The following is a 12,003-nucleotide window of genomic DNA, read 5'->3' as shown; positions in this document are numbered from 1 at the left end:
GCTAAGATTAAGAGATCGGGCATTGACTCTTTTTTTTTTTTTTTTTTTTTTTTTAAAGATTATTATATAATTAGTAATACATTTCCAATAATATTAGAGCACCTGGTTTTCCGAGGCGGTCTCCCATCCAAACACTAAACAGGTCCATAGATGCTAAGATTCAAAGATTGGGCATTGACTCTTTTTGTTTCAAGATAATTATATAATTAGTACAAATTTCCAAAAATATTACAGCAAATGGTATTCCGAGGCGGTCTCCCATCCAAGCACTAAACAGGTCCATACCTCCTAAGATTCAAAGATTGGGCATTTAATTTTTTTTTTTTTCTTGCAAGATTTTTATGTAATTAGTAAAAATTGCCAAAAATATTACAGCAACTGGTATTTCCCGGCCGTCTTCCATCCAAGTACTAACCAGGCAAAACCTGCTATTATTCAGAGATCGGGCATTGACTTTTTTTTTTTTTCAAAATTATTATATAATTTGTGAAAAATTTCCAAAAATCTTAAAGCAACTGGTATTACCAGGGTGTCTCCCATCCAATTACTAACCAGGCCCATACCTGCTAAGATTCAGATATGGGGCATTGACTCCTTTCTTGTTTTCTTGCAAGATTATTATATAATTTGTGAAAAATTTCCAAAAATCTTAAAGCAACTGGTATTACCAGGGGGTCTCCCATCCAATTACTAACCAGGCCGAAACCTGCTTAGTTTCCGAGCTCAGACATGATCTGGCATAGCCAGGGTGGTATGGCCATAAGCGAAGACTGCTGCAAAGAGAGAGCTATTTAAAGATCAGTCAATCTAATCGCCGGTACATTATATAAGTAGGAAAGAAAACCCTAAAGCTTAAAGCACCTGGTATTCCCAGACGGTCTCCCATCCAAGCACTAACCAGGCCAATACCTGCTAAGATTAAGAGATCGGGCATTGACTCTTTTTTTTTTTTTTTTTTTTTTTTTTTTTTAGATTATTATATAATTAGTAATAAATTTCCAATAATATTAGAGCACCTGGTATTCCGAGGCGGTCTCCCATCCAGACACTAAACAGGTCCATGACTGCTAAGATTCAAAGAATGGGCATTGACTCTTTTTTTTTTTCAAGATTATTATATCATTTGTGAAAAATTTACAAAAATCTTAAAGCAACTGGTATTACCAGGGGGTCTCCCATCCAATTACTAACCAGGCCCACACCTGCTTAGCTTCCGAGCTCAGACATGATCTGGCATAGCCAGGGTGGTATGGCCATAAGCGAAGACTGCTGCAAAGAGAGAGCTATTTAAAGATCAGCCAATCTAAACGCCGGTACATTATACAGGACCAAACCTGCTTAGCTTCCGAGAGCAGACGAGATCAGGCATAGCCAGGTTGTTACGGTCGCAAGCGAAGGATACTGCAAAGAGAGGACTATTTAAAGATCAGCCAATCAAATCGCCCATACATTATATAAGTAGGAATGAAAACCCAAAAGCTTACAGCACCTGGTATTCCCAGGCGGTCTCCCATCCAAGCACTAACCAGGCCAATACCTGCTAAGATTAAGAGATCAGGCATTGGCTCTTTTTTTTTAAGATTATTATATAATTATTAATAAATTTCCAATAATATTAGAGCACCTGGTATTACCAGGGGGTCTCCCGTCCAAACACTACACAGGTCCATGACTGCTAAGATTCAAAGAATGGGCATTGACTCTTTTTTTTTTCAAGATTATTATATAATTTGTGAAAAATTTACAAAAATCTTAAAGCAACTGGTATTACCAGGGGGTCTCCCATCCAATTACTAACCAGGCCCAAACCTGCTTAGCTTCCGAGCTCAGACATGATCTGGCATAGCCAGGGTGGTATGGCCATAAGCGAAGACTGCTGCAAAGAGAGAGCTATTTAAAGATCAGCCAATCTAATCGCCGGTACATTATATAAGTAGGAAAGAAAACCCTAAAGCTTAAAGATCAGCCAATCTAATCGCCGGTACATTATACAGGACCAAACCTGCTTAGCTTCCGAGAGCAGACGAGATCAGGCATAGCCAGGTTGTTACGGTCGCAAGCGAAGGATACTGCAAAGAGAGGACTATTTAAAGATCAGCCAATCAAATCGCCCATACATTATATAAGTAGGAATGAAAACCCAAAAGCTTACAGCACCTGGTATTCCTAGGCGGTCTCCCATCCAAGCACTAACCAGGCCAATACCTGCTAAGATTAAGAGATCGGGCATTGGCTCTTTTTTTAAAGATTATTATATAATTAGTAATAAATTTCCAATAACATTAGAGCACCTGGTATTACCAGGGGGTCTCCCATCCAAACACTACACAAGTCCATGACTGCTAAGATTCAAAGAATGGGCATTGACTCTTTTTTTTTTTCAAGATTATTATATGATTTGTGAAAAATTTACAAAAATCTTAAAGCAACTGGTATTACCAGGGGGTCTCCCATCCAATTACTAACCAGGCCCAAACCTGCTTAGCTTCCGAGCTCAGACATGATCTGGCATAGCCAGGGTGGTATGGCCATAAGCGAAGACTGCTGCAAAGAGAGAGCTATTTAAAGATCAGCCAATCTAATCGCCGGTACATTATATAAGTAGGAAAGAAAACCCTAAAGCTTAAAGCACCTGGTATTCCCAGGCGGTCTCCCATCCAAGCAGTAACCAGGCCAATACCTGCTAAGATTAAGAGATCGGGCATTGACTCTTTTTTTTTTTTTTTTTTTTTTTTAAAGATTATTATATAATTAGTAATACATTTCCAATAATATTAGAGCACCTGGTTTTCCGAGGCGGTCTCCCATCCAAACACTAAACAGGTCCATAGATGCTAAGATTCAAAGATTGGGCATTGACTCTTTTTGTTTCAAGATAATTATATAATTAGTACAAATTTCCAAAAATATTACAGCAAATGGTATTCCGAGGCGGTCTCCCATCCAAGCACTAAACAGGTCCATACCTCCTAAGATTCAAAGATTGGGCATTTAATTTTTTTTTTTTTTCTTGCAAGATTTTTATGTAATTAGTAAAAATTGCCAAAAATATTACAGCAACTGGTATTTCCCGGCCGTCTTCCATCCAAGTACTAACCAGGCAAAACCTGCTATTATTCAGAGATCGGGCATTGACTTTTTTTTTTTTTCAAAATTATTATATAATTTGTGAAAAATTTCCAAAAATCTTAAAGCAACTGGTATTACCAGGGTGTCTCCCATCCAATTACTAACCAGGCCCATACCTGCTAAGATTCAGATATGGGGCATTGACTCCTTTCTTGTTTTCTTGCAAGATTATTATATAATTTGTGAAAAATTTCCAAAAATCTTAAAGCAACTGGTATTACCAGGGGGTCTCCCATCCAATTACTAACCAGGCCGAAACCTGCTTAGTTTCCGAGCTCAGACATGATCTGGCATAGCCAGGGTGGTATGGCCATAAGCGAAGACTGCTGCAAAGAGAGAGCTATTTAAAGATCAGTCAATCTAATCGCCGGTACATTATATAAGTAGGAAAGAAAACCCTAAAGCTTAAAGCACCTGGTATTCCCAGACGGTCTCCCATCCAAGCACTAACCAGGCCAATACCTGCTAAGATTAAGAGATCGGGCATTGACTCTTTTTTTTTTTTTTTTTTTTTTTTTTTTTAGATTATTATATAATTAGTAATAAATTTCCAATAATATTAGAGCACCTGGTATTCCGAGGCGGTCTCCCATCCAGACACTAAACAGGTCCATGACTGCTAAGATTCAAAGAATGGGCATTGACTCTTTTTTTTTTTCAAGATTATTATATCATTTGTGAAAAATTTACAAAAATCTTAAAGCAACTGGTATTACCAGGGGGTCTCCCATCCAATTACTAACCAGGCCCACACCTGCTTAGCTTCCGAGCTCAGACATGATCTGGCATAGCCAGGGTGGTATGGCCATAAGCGAAGACTGCTGCAAAGAGAGAGCTATTTAAAGATCAGCCAATCTAAACGCCGGTACATTATACAGGACCAAACCTGCTTAGCTTCCGAGAGCAGACGAGATCAGGCATAGCCAGGTTGTTACGGTCGCAAGCGAAGGATACTGCAAAGAGAGGACTATTTAAAGATCAGCCAATCAAATCGCCCATACATTATATAAGTAGGAATGAAAACCCAAAAGCTTACAGCACCTGGTATTCCCAGGCGGTCTCCCATCCAAGCACTAACCAGGCCAATACCTGCTAAGATTAAGAGATCAGGCATTGGCTCTTTTTTTTTAAGATTATTATATAATTATTAATAAATTTCCAATAATATTAGAGCACCTGGTATTACCAGGGGGTCTCCCGTCCAAACACTACACAGGTCCATGACTGCTAAGATTCAAAGAATGGGCATTGACTCTTTTTTTTTTCAAGATTATTATATAATTTGTGAAAAATTTACAAAAATCTTAAAGCAACTGGTATTACCAGGGGGTCTCCCATCCAATTACTAACCAGGCCCAAACCTGCTTAGCTTCCGAGCTCAGACATGATCTGGCATAGCCAGGGTGGTATGGCCATAAGCGAAGACTGCTGCAAAGAGAGAGCTATTTAAAGATCAGCCAATCTAATCGCCGGTACATTATATAAGTAGGAAAGAAAACCCTAAAGCTTAAAGATCAGCCAATCTAATCGCCGGTACATTATACAGGACCAAACCTGCTTAGCTTCCGAGAGCAGACGAGATCAGGCATAGCCAGGTTGTTACGGTCGCAAGCGAAGGATACTGCAAAGAGAGGACTATTTAAAGATCAGCCAATCAAATCGCCCATACATTATATAAGTAGGAATGAAAACCCAAAAGCTTACAGCACCTGGTATTCCTAGGCGGTCTCCCATCCAAGCACTAACCAGGCCAATACCTGCTAAGATTAAGAGATCGGGCATTGGCTCTTTTTTTAAAGATTATTATATAATTAGTAATAAATTTCCAATAACATTAGAGCACCTGGTATTACCAGGGGGTCTCCCATCCAAACACTACACAAGTCCATGACTGCTAAGATTCAAAGAATGGGCATTGACTCTTTTTTTTTTCAAGATTATTATATGATTTGTGAAAAATTTACAAAAATCTTAAAGCAACTGGTATTACCAGGGGGTCTCCCATCCAATTACTAACCAGGCCCAAACCTGCTTAGCTTCCGAGCTCAGACATGATCTGGCATAGCCAGGGTGGTATGGCCATAAGCGAAGACTGCTGCAAAGAGAGAGCTATTTAAAGATCAGCCAATCTAATCGCCGGTACATTATATAAGTAGGAAAGAAAACCCTAAAGCTTAAAGCACCTGGTATTCCCAGGCGGTCTCCCATCCAAGCAGTAACCAGGCCAATACCTGCTAAGATTAAGAGATCGGGCATTGACTCTTTTTTTTTTTTTTTTTTTTTTTTTAAAGATTATTATATAATTAGTAATACATTTCCAATAATATTAGAGCACCTGGTTTTCCGAGGCGGTCTCCCATCCAAACACTAAACAGGTCCATAGATGCTAAGATTCAAAGATTGGGCATTGACTCTTTTTGTTTCAAGATAATTATATAATTAGTACAAATTTCCAAAAATATTACAGCAAATGGTATTCCGAGGCGGTCTCCCATCCAAGCACTAAACAGGTCCATACCTCCTAAGATTCAAAGATTGGGCATTTACTATTTTTTTTTTTTTGCAAGATTTTTATGTAATTAGTAAAAATTGCCAAAAATATTACAGCAACTGGTATTTCCCGGCCGTCTTCCATCCAAGTACTAACCAGGCAAAACCTGCTATTATTCAGAGATCGGGCATTGACTTTTTTTTTTTTTCAAAATTATTATATAATTTGTGAAAAATTTCCAAAAATCTTAAAGCAACTGGTATTACCAGGGTGTCTCCCATCCAATTACTAACCAGGCCCATACCTGCTAAGATTCAGATATGGGGCATTGACTCCTTTCTTGTTTTCTTGCAAGATTATTATATAATTTGTGAAAAATTTCCAAAAATCTTAAAGCAACTGGTATTACCAGGGGGTCTCCCATCCAATTACTAACCAGGCCGAAACCTGCTTAGTTTCCGAGCTCAGACATGATCTGGCATAGCCAGGGTGGTATGGCCATAAGCGAAGACTGCTGCAAAGAGAGAGCTATTTAAAGATCAGTCAATCTAATCGCCGGTACATTATATAAGTAGGAAAGAAAACCCTAAAGCTTAAAGCACCTGGTATTCCCAGGCGGTCTCCCATCCAAGCACTAACCAGGCCAATACCTGCTAAGATTAAGAGATCGGGCATTGACTCTTTTTTTTTTTTTTTTTTTTTTAGATTATTATATAATTAGTAATAAATTTCCAATAATATTAGAGCACCTGGTATTCCGAGGCGGTCTCCCATCCAGACACTAAACAGGTCCATGACTGCTAAGATTCAAAGAATGGGCATTGACTCTTTTTTTTTTTTCAAGATTATTATATAATTTGTGAAAAATTTACAAAAACTCTTAAAGCAACTGGTATTACCAGGGGTCTCCCATCCAATTACTAACCAGGCCCAAACCTGCTTAGCTTCCGAGCTCAGACATGATCTGGCATAGCCAGGGTGGTATGGCCATAAGCGAAGACTGCTGCAAAGAGAGAGCTATTTAAAGATCAGCCAATCTAATCGCCGGTACATTATATAAGTAGGAAAGAAAACCCTAAAGCTTAAGATCAGCCAATCTAATCGCCGGTACATTATACAGGACCAAACCTGCTTAGCTTCCGAGAGCAGACGAGATCAGGCATAGCCAGGTTGTTACGGTCGCAAGCGAAGGATACTGCAAAGAGAGGACTATTTAAAGATCAGCCAATCAAATCGCCCATACATTATATAAGTAGGAATGAAAACCCAAAAGCTTACAGCACCTGGTATTCCTAGGCGGTCTCCCATCCAAGCACTAACCAGGCCAATACCTGCTAAGATTAAGAGATCGGGCATTGACTCTTTTTTTTTTTTTTTTTTTTTTTTTTAAGATTATTATATAATTAGTAATAAATTTCCAATAATATTAGAGCACCTGGTGTTCCGAGGCGGTCTCCCATCCAGACACTAAACAGGTCCATGACTGCTAAGATTCAAAGAATGGGCATTGACTCTTTTTGTTTTCAAGATTATTATATAATATGTGAAAAATTTACAAAATCTTAAAGCAACTGGTATTACCAGGGGGTCTCCCATCCAATTACTAACCAGGCCCACACCTGCTTAGCTTCCGAGCTCAGACATGATCTGGCATAGCCAGGGTGGTATGGCCATAAGCGAAGACTGCTGCAAAGAGAGAGCTATTTAAAGATCAGCCAATCTAATCGCCGGTACATTATACAGGACCAAACCTGCTTAGCTTCCGAGAGCAGACGAGATCAGGCATAGCCAGGTTGTTACGGTCGCAAGCGAAGGATACTGCAAAGAGAGGACTATTTAAAGATCAGCCAATCAAATCGCCCATACATTATATAAGTAGGAATGAAAACCCAAAAGCTTACAGCACCTGGTATTCCCAGGCGGTCTCCCATCCAAGCACTAACCAGGCCAATACCTGCTAAGATTAAGAGATCAGGCATTGGCTCTTTTTTTTAAGATTATTATATAATTAGTAATAAATTTCCAATAATATTAGAGCACCTGGTATTACCAGGGGGTCTCCCATCCAAACACTACACAGGTCCATGACTGCTAAGATTCAAAGAATGGGCATTGACTCTTTTTTTTTTCAAGATTATTATATAATTTGTGAAAAATTTACAAAAATCTTAAAGCAACTGGTATTACCAGGGGGTCTCCCATCCAATTACTAACCAGGCCCAAACCTGCTTAGCTTCCGAGCTCAGACATGATCTGGCATAGCCAGGGTGGTATGGCCATAAGCGAAGACTGCTGCAAAGAGAGAGCTATTTAAAGATCAGCCAATCTAATCGCCGGTACATTATATAAGTAGGAAAGAAAACCCTAAAGCTTAAAGATCAGCCAATCTAATCGCCGGTACATTATACAGGACCAAACCTGCTTAGCTTCCGAGCTCAGACATGATCTGGCATAGCCAGGTTGTTACGGTCGCAAGCGAAGGATACTGCAAAGAGAGGACTATTTAAAGATCAGCCAATCAAATCGCCCATACATTATATAAGTAGGAATGAAAACCCAAAAGCTTACAGCACCCTGGTATTCCCAGGCGGTCTCCCATCCAAGCACTAACCAGGCCAATACCTGCTAAGATTAAGAGATCAGGCATTGGCTCTTTTTTTTTAAGATTATTATATAATTAGTAATAAATTTCCAATAATATTAGAGCACCTGGTATTACCAGGGGGTCTCCCATCCAAACACTACACAGGTCCATGACTGCTAAGATTCAAAGAATGGGCATTGACTCTTTTTTTTTTCAAGATTATTATATAATTTGTGAAAAATTTACAAAAATCTTAAAGCAACTGGTATTACCAGGGGGTCTCCCATCCAATTACTAACCAGGCCCAAACCTGCTTAGCTTCCGAGCTCAGACATGATCTGGCATAGCCAGGGTGGTATGGCCATAAGCGAAGACTGCTGCAAAGAGAGAGCTATTTAAAGATCAGCCAATCTAATCGCCGGTACATTATATAAGTAGGAAGAAAACCCTAAAGCTTAAAGATCAGCCAATCTAATCGCCGGTACATTATACAGGACCAAACCTGCTTAGCTTCCGAGAGCAGACGAGATCAGGCATAGCCAGGTTGTTACGGTCGCAAGCGAAGGATACTGCAAAGAGAGGACTATTTAAAGATCAGCCAATCAAATCGCCCATACATTATATAAGTAGGAATGAAAACCCAAAAAGCTTACAGCACCTGGTATTCCTAGGCGGTCTCCCATCCAAGCACTAACCAGGCCAATACCTGCTTAAGATTAAGAGATCGGGCATTGGCCTTTTTTAAAAGATTATTATATAATTAGTAATAAATTTCCAATAATATTAGAGTACCTGGTATTACCAGGGGGTCTCCCATCCAAACACTACACAAGTCCATGACTGCTAAGATTCAAGAATGGGCATTGACTCTTTTTTTTTTCAAGATTATTATATAATTTGTGAAAATTTACAAAATCTTAAAGCAAATGGTATTACCAGGGGTCTCCCATCCAATTACTAACCAGGCCCAAACCTGCTTAGCTTCCGAGCTCAGACATGATCTGGCATACGCCAGGGTGGTCATGGCCATAAGCGAAGACTGCTGCAAAGAGAGAGCTATTTAAAGATCAGCCAATCTAATCGCCGGTACATTATATAAGTAGGAAAGAAAACCCTAAAGCTTAAAGCACCTGGTATTCCCAGGCGGTCTCCCATCCAAGCAGTAACCAGGCCAAATACCTGCTAAGATTAAGAGATCGGGCATTGACTCTTTTTTTTTTTTTTAAAGATTATTATATAATTAGTAATACATTTCCAATAATATTAGAGCACCTGGTTTTCCGAGGCGGTCTCCCATCCAACACTAAACAGGTCCATAGCTGCTAAGATTCAAAGATTGGGCATTGACTCTTTTTGTTTCAAGATAATTATATAATTAGTACAAATTTCCAAAAATATTACAGCAAATGGTATTCCGAGGCGGTCTCCCATCCAAGCACTAAACAGGTCCATACCTCCTAAGATTCAAAGATTGGGCATTTACTCTTTTTTTTTTTTTTTGCAAGATTTTTATGTAATTAGTAAAAATTGCCAAAAATATTACAGCAACTGGTATTTCCGGCCGTCTCCATCCAAGTACTAACCAGGCAAAACCTGCTATTATTCAGAGATCGGGCATTGACTTTTTTTTTTTTTTCAAATTATTATATAATTTGTGAAAAATTTCCAAAAATCTTAAAGCAACTGGTATTACCAGGGTGTCTCCCATCCAATTACTAACCAGGCCCATACCTGCTAAGATTCAGATATGGGGCATTGACTCCTTTCTTTTTTCTTGCAAGATTATTATATAATTTGTGAAAAATTTCCAAAAATCTTAAAGCAACTGGTATTACCAGGGGTCTCCCATCCAATTACTAACCAGGCCAAACCTGCTTAGTTTCCGAGCTCAGACATGATCTGGCATAGCCAGGGTGGTATGGCCATAAGCGAAGACTGCTGCAAGAGAGAGCTATTTAAAGATCAGTCAATCTAATCGCCGGTACATTATATAAGTAGGAAAGAAAACCCTAAAGCTTAAAGCACCTGGTATTCCAGGCGGTCTCCCATCCAAGCACTAACCAGGCCAATACCTGCTAAGATTAAGAGATCGGGCATTGACTCTTTTTTTTTTTTTTTTTTTTTTTTAAAGATTATTATATAATTAGTAATAAATTTCCAATAATATTAGAGCACCTGGTATTCCGAGGCGGTCTCCCATCCAGACACTAAACAGGTCCATGACTGCTAAGATTCAAAGAATGGGCATTGACTCTTTTTTTTTTCAAGATTATTATATAATTTGTGAAAAATTTACAAAAATCTTAAAGCAACTGGTATTACCAGGGGGTCTCCCATCCAATTACTAACCAGGCCCACACCTGCTTAGCTTCCGAGCTCAGACATGATCTGGCATAGCCAGGGTGGTATGGCCATAAGCGAAGACTGCTGCAAAGAGAGAGCTATTTAAAGATCAGCCAATCTAATCGCCGGTACATTATACAGGACCAAACCTGCTTAGCTTCCGAGAGCAGACGAGATCAGGCATAGCCAGGTTGTTACGGTCGCAAGCGAAGGATACTGCAAAGAGAGGACTATTTAAAGATCAGCCAATCAAATCGCCCATACATTATATAAGTAGGAATGAAAACCCAAAAGCTTACAGCACCTGGTATTCCCAGGCGGTCTCCCATCCAAGCACTAACCAGGCCAATACCTGCTAAGATTAAGAGATCAGGCATTGCTCTTTTTTTTAAAGATTATTATATAATTAGTAATAAATTTCCAATAATATTAGAGCACCTGGTATTACCAGGGGGTCTCCCATCCAAACACTACACAGGTCCATGACTGCTAAGATTCAAAGAATGGGCATTGACTCTTTTTTTTTCAAGATTATTATATAATTTGTGAAAAATTTACAAAAATCTTAAAGCAACTGGTATTACCAGGGGGTCTCCCATCCAATTACTAACCAGGCCCAAACCTGCTTAGCTTCCGAGCTCAGACATGATCTGGCATAGCCAGGGTGGTATGGCCATAAGCGAAGACTGCTGCAAAGAGAGAGCTATTTAAAGATCAGCCAATCTAATCGCCGGTACATTATATAAGTAGGAAAGAAACCCTAAAGCTTAAAGATCAGCCAATCTAATCGCCGGTACATATACAGGACCAAACCTGCTTAGCTTCCGAGAGCAGACGAGATCAGGCATAGCCAGGTTGTTACGGTCGCAAGCGAAGGATACTGCAAAGAGAGGACTATTTAAAGATCAGCCAATCAAATCGCCCATACATATATAAGTAGGAATGAAACCCAAAGCTTACAGCACCTGGTATTCCAGGCGGTCTCCCATCCAAGCACTAACCAGGCAAATACCTGCTAAGATTAAGAGATCGGGCATTGCTCTTTTTTTTTAAAGATTATTATATAATTAGTAATAAATTTCCAATAATATTAGAGCACCTGGTATTACCAGGGGGTCTCCCATCCAAACACTACACAGGTCCATGACTGCTAAGATTCAAAGAATGGGCATTGACTCTTTTTTTTTTCAAGATTATTATATATTTGTGAAAAATTTACAAAAATCTTAAAGCAACTGGTATTACCAGGGGGTCTCCCATCCAATTACTAACCAGGCCCAAACCTGCTTAGCTTCCGAGCTCAGACATGATCTGGCATAGCCAGGGTGGTATGGCCATAAGCGAAGACTGCTGCAAAGAGAGAGCTATTTAAAGATCAGCCAATCTAATCGCCGGTACATTATATAAGTAGGAAAGAAAACCCTAAGCTTAAAGCACCTGGTATTCCCAGGCGGTC

General features: G+C 39.4%; 16 pseudogenes; all 16 read right to left on the bottom strand.

Moving 5' to 3' along the window:
* Positions 1–646: 646 nt before the first annotated feature.
* LOC113093463 (uncharacterized) lies at positions 647–765 on the bottom strand (annotated as a pseudogene).
* A 377-nt stretch (positions 766–1,142) lies between these two features.
* On the bottom strand, positions 1,143–1,261 carry LOC113093445 (uncharacterized; annotated as a pseudogene).
* Positions 1,262–1,749: 488 nt separating this feature from the next.
* LOC113093473 (uncharacterized) lies at positions 1,750–1,868 on the bottom strand (annotated as a pseudogene).
* Positions 1,869–2,417: 549 nt separating this feature from the next.
* On the bottom strand, positions 2,418–2,536 carry LOC113093472 (uncharacterized; annotated as a pseudogene).
* A 792-nt stretch (positions 2,537–3,328) lies between these two features.
* Positions 3,329–3,447, bottom strand: LOC113093462 (uncharacterized; annotated as a pseudogene).
* A 376-nt stretch (positions 3,448–3,823) lies between these two features.
* Positions 3,824–3,942, bottom strand: LOC113093444 (uncharacterized; annotated as a pseudogene).
* A 488-nt stretch (positions 3,943–4,430) lies between these two features.
* LOC113093471 (uncharacterized) lies at positions 4,431–4,549 on the bottom strand (annotated as a pseudogene).
* Positions 4,550–5,097: 548 nt separating this feature from the next.
* LOC113093470 (uncharacterized) lies at positions 5,098–5,216 on the bottom strand (annotated as a pseudogene).
* A 791-nt stretch (positions 5,217–6,007) lies between these two features.
* LOC113093461 (uncharacterized) lies at positions 6,008–6,126 on the bottom strand (annotated as a pseudogene).
* A 371-nt stretch (positions 6,127–6,497) lies between these two features.
* Positions 6,498–6,615, bottom strand: LOC113093465 (uncharacterized; annotated as a pseudogene).
* Positions 6,616–7,179: 564 nt separating this feature from the next.
* Positions 7,180–7,298, bottom strand: LOC113093443 (uncharacterized; annotated as a pseudogene).
* Positions 7,299–7,785: 487 nt separating this feature from the next.
* Positions 7,786–7,904, bottom strand: LOC113093469 (uncharacterized; annotated as a pseudogene).
* Positions 7,905–8,454: 550 nt separating this feature from the next.
* LOC113093460 (uncharacterized) lies at positions 8,455–8,573 on the bottom strand (annotated as a pseudogene).
* Positions 8,574–10,504: 1,931 nt separating this feature from the next.
* Positions 10,505–10,623, bottom strand: LOC113093517 (uncharacterized; annotated as a pseudogene).
* A 486-nt stretch (positions 10,624–11,109) lies between these two features.
* On the bottom strand, positions 11,110–11,228 carry LOC113093448 (uncharacterized; annotated as a pseudogene).
* Positions 11,229–11,770: 542 nt separating this feature from the next.
* LOC113093512 (uncharacterized) lies at positions 11,771–11,889 on the bottom strand (annotated as a pseudogene).
* Between the last annotated feature and the right edge of the window lie 114 nt (positions 11,890–12,003).

The sequence above is a fragment of the Carassius auratus genome, unplaced genomic scaffold, assembly GCF_003368295.1.
Source record: "Carassius auratus strain Wakin unplaced genomic scaffold, ASM336829v1 scaf_tig00215035, whole genome shotgun sequence".
Lineage (NCBI taxonomy): Eukaryota > Metazoa > Chordata > Actinopteri > Cypriniformes > Cyprinidae > Carassius > Carassius auratus.
The sequence above is the reverse complement of the archived record's forward strand: the minus strand, read 5'-3'. Positions and strand labels throughout refer to the sequence as shown.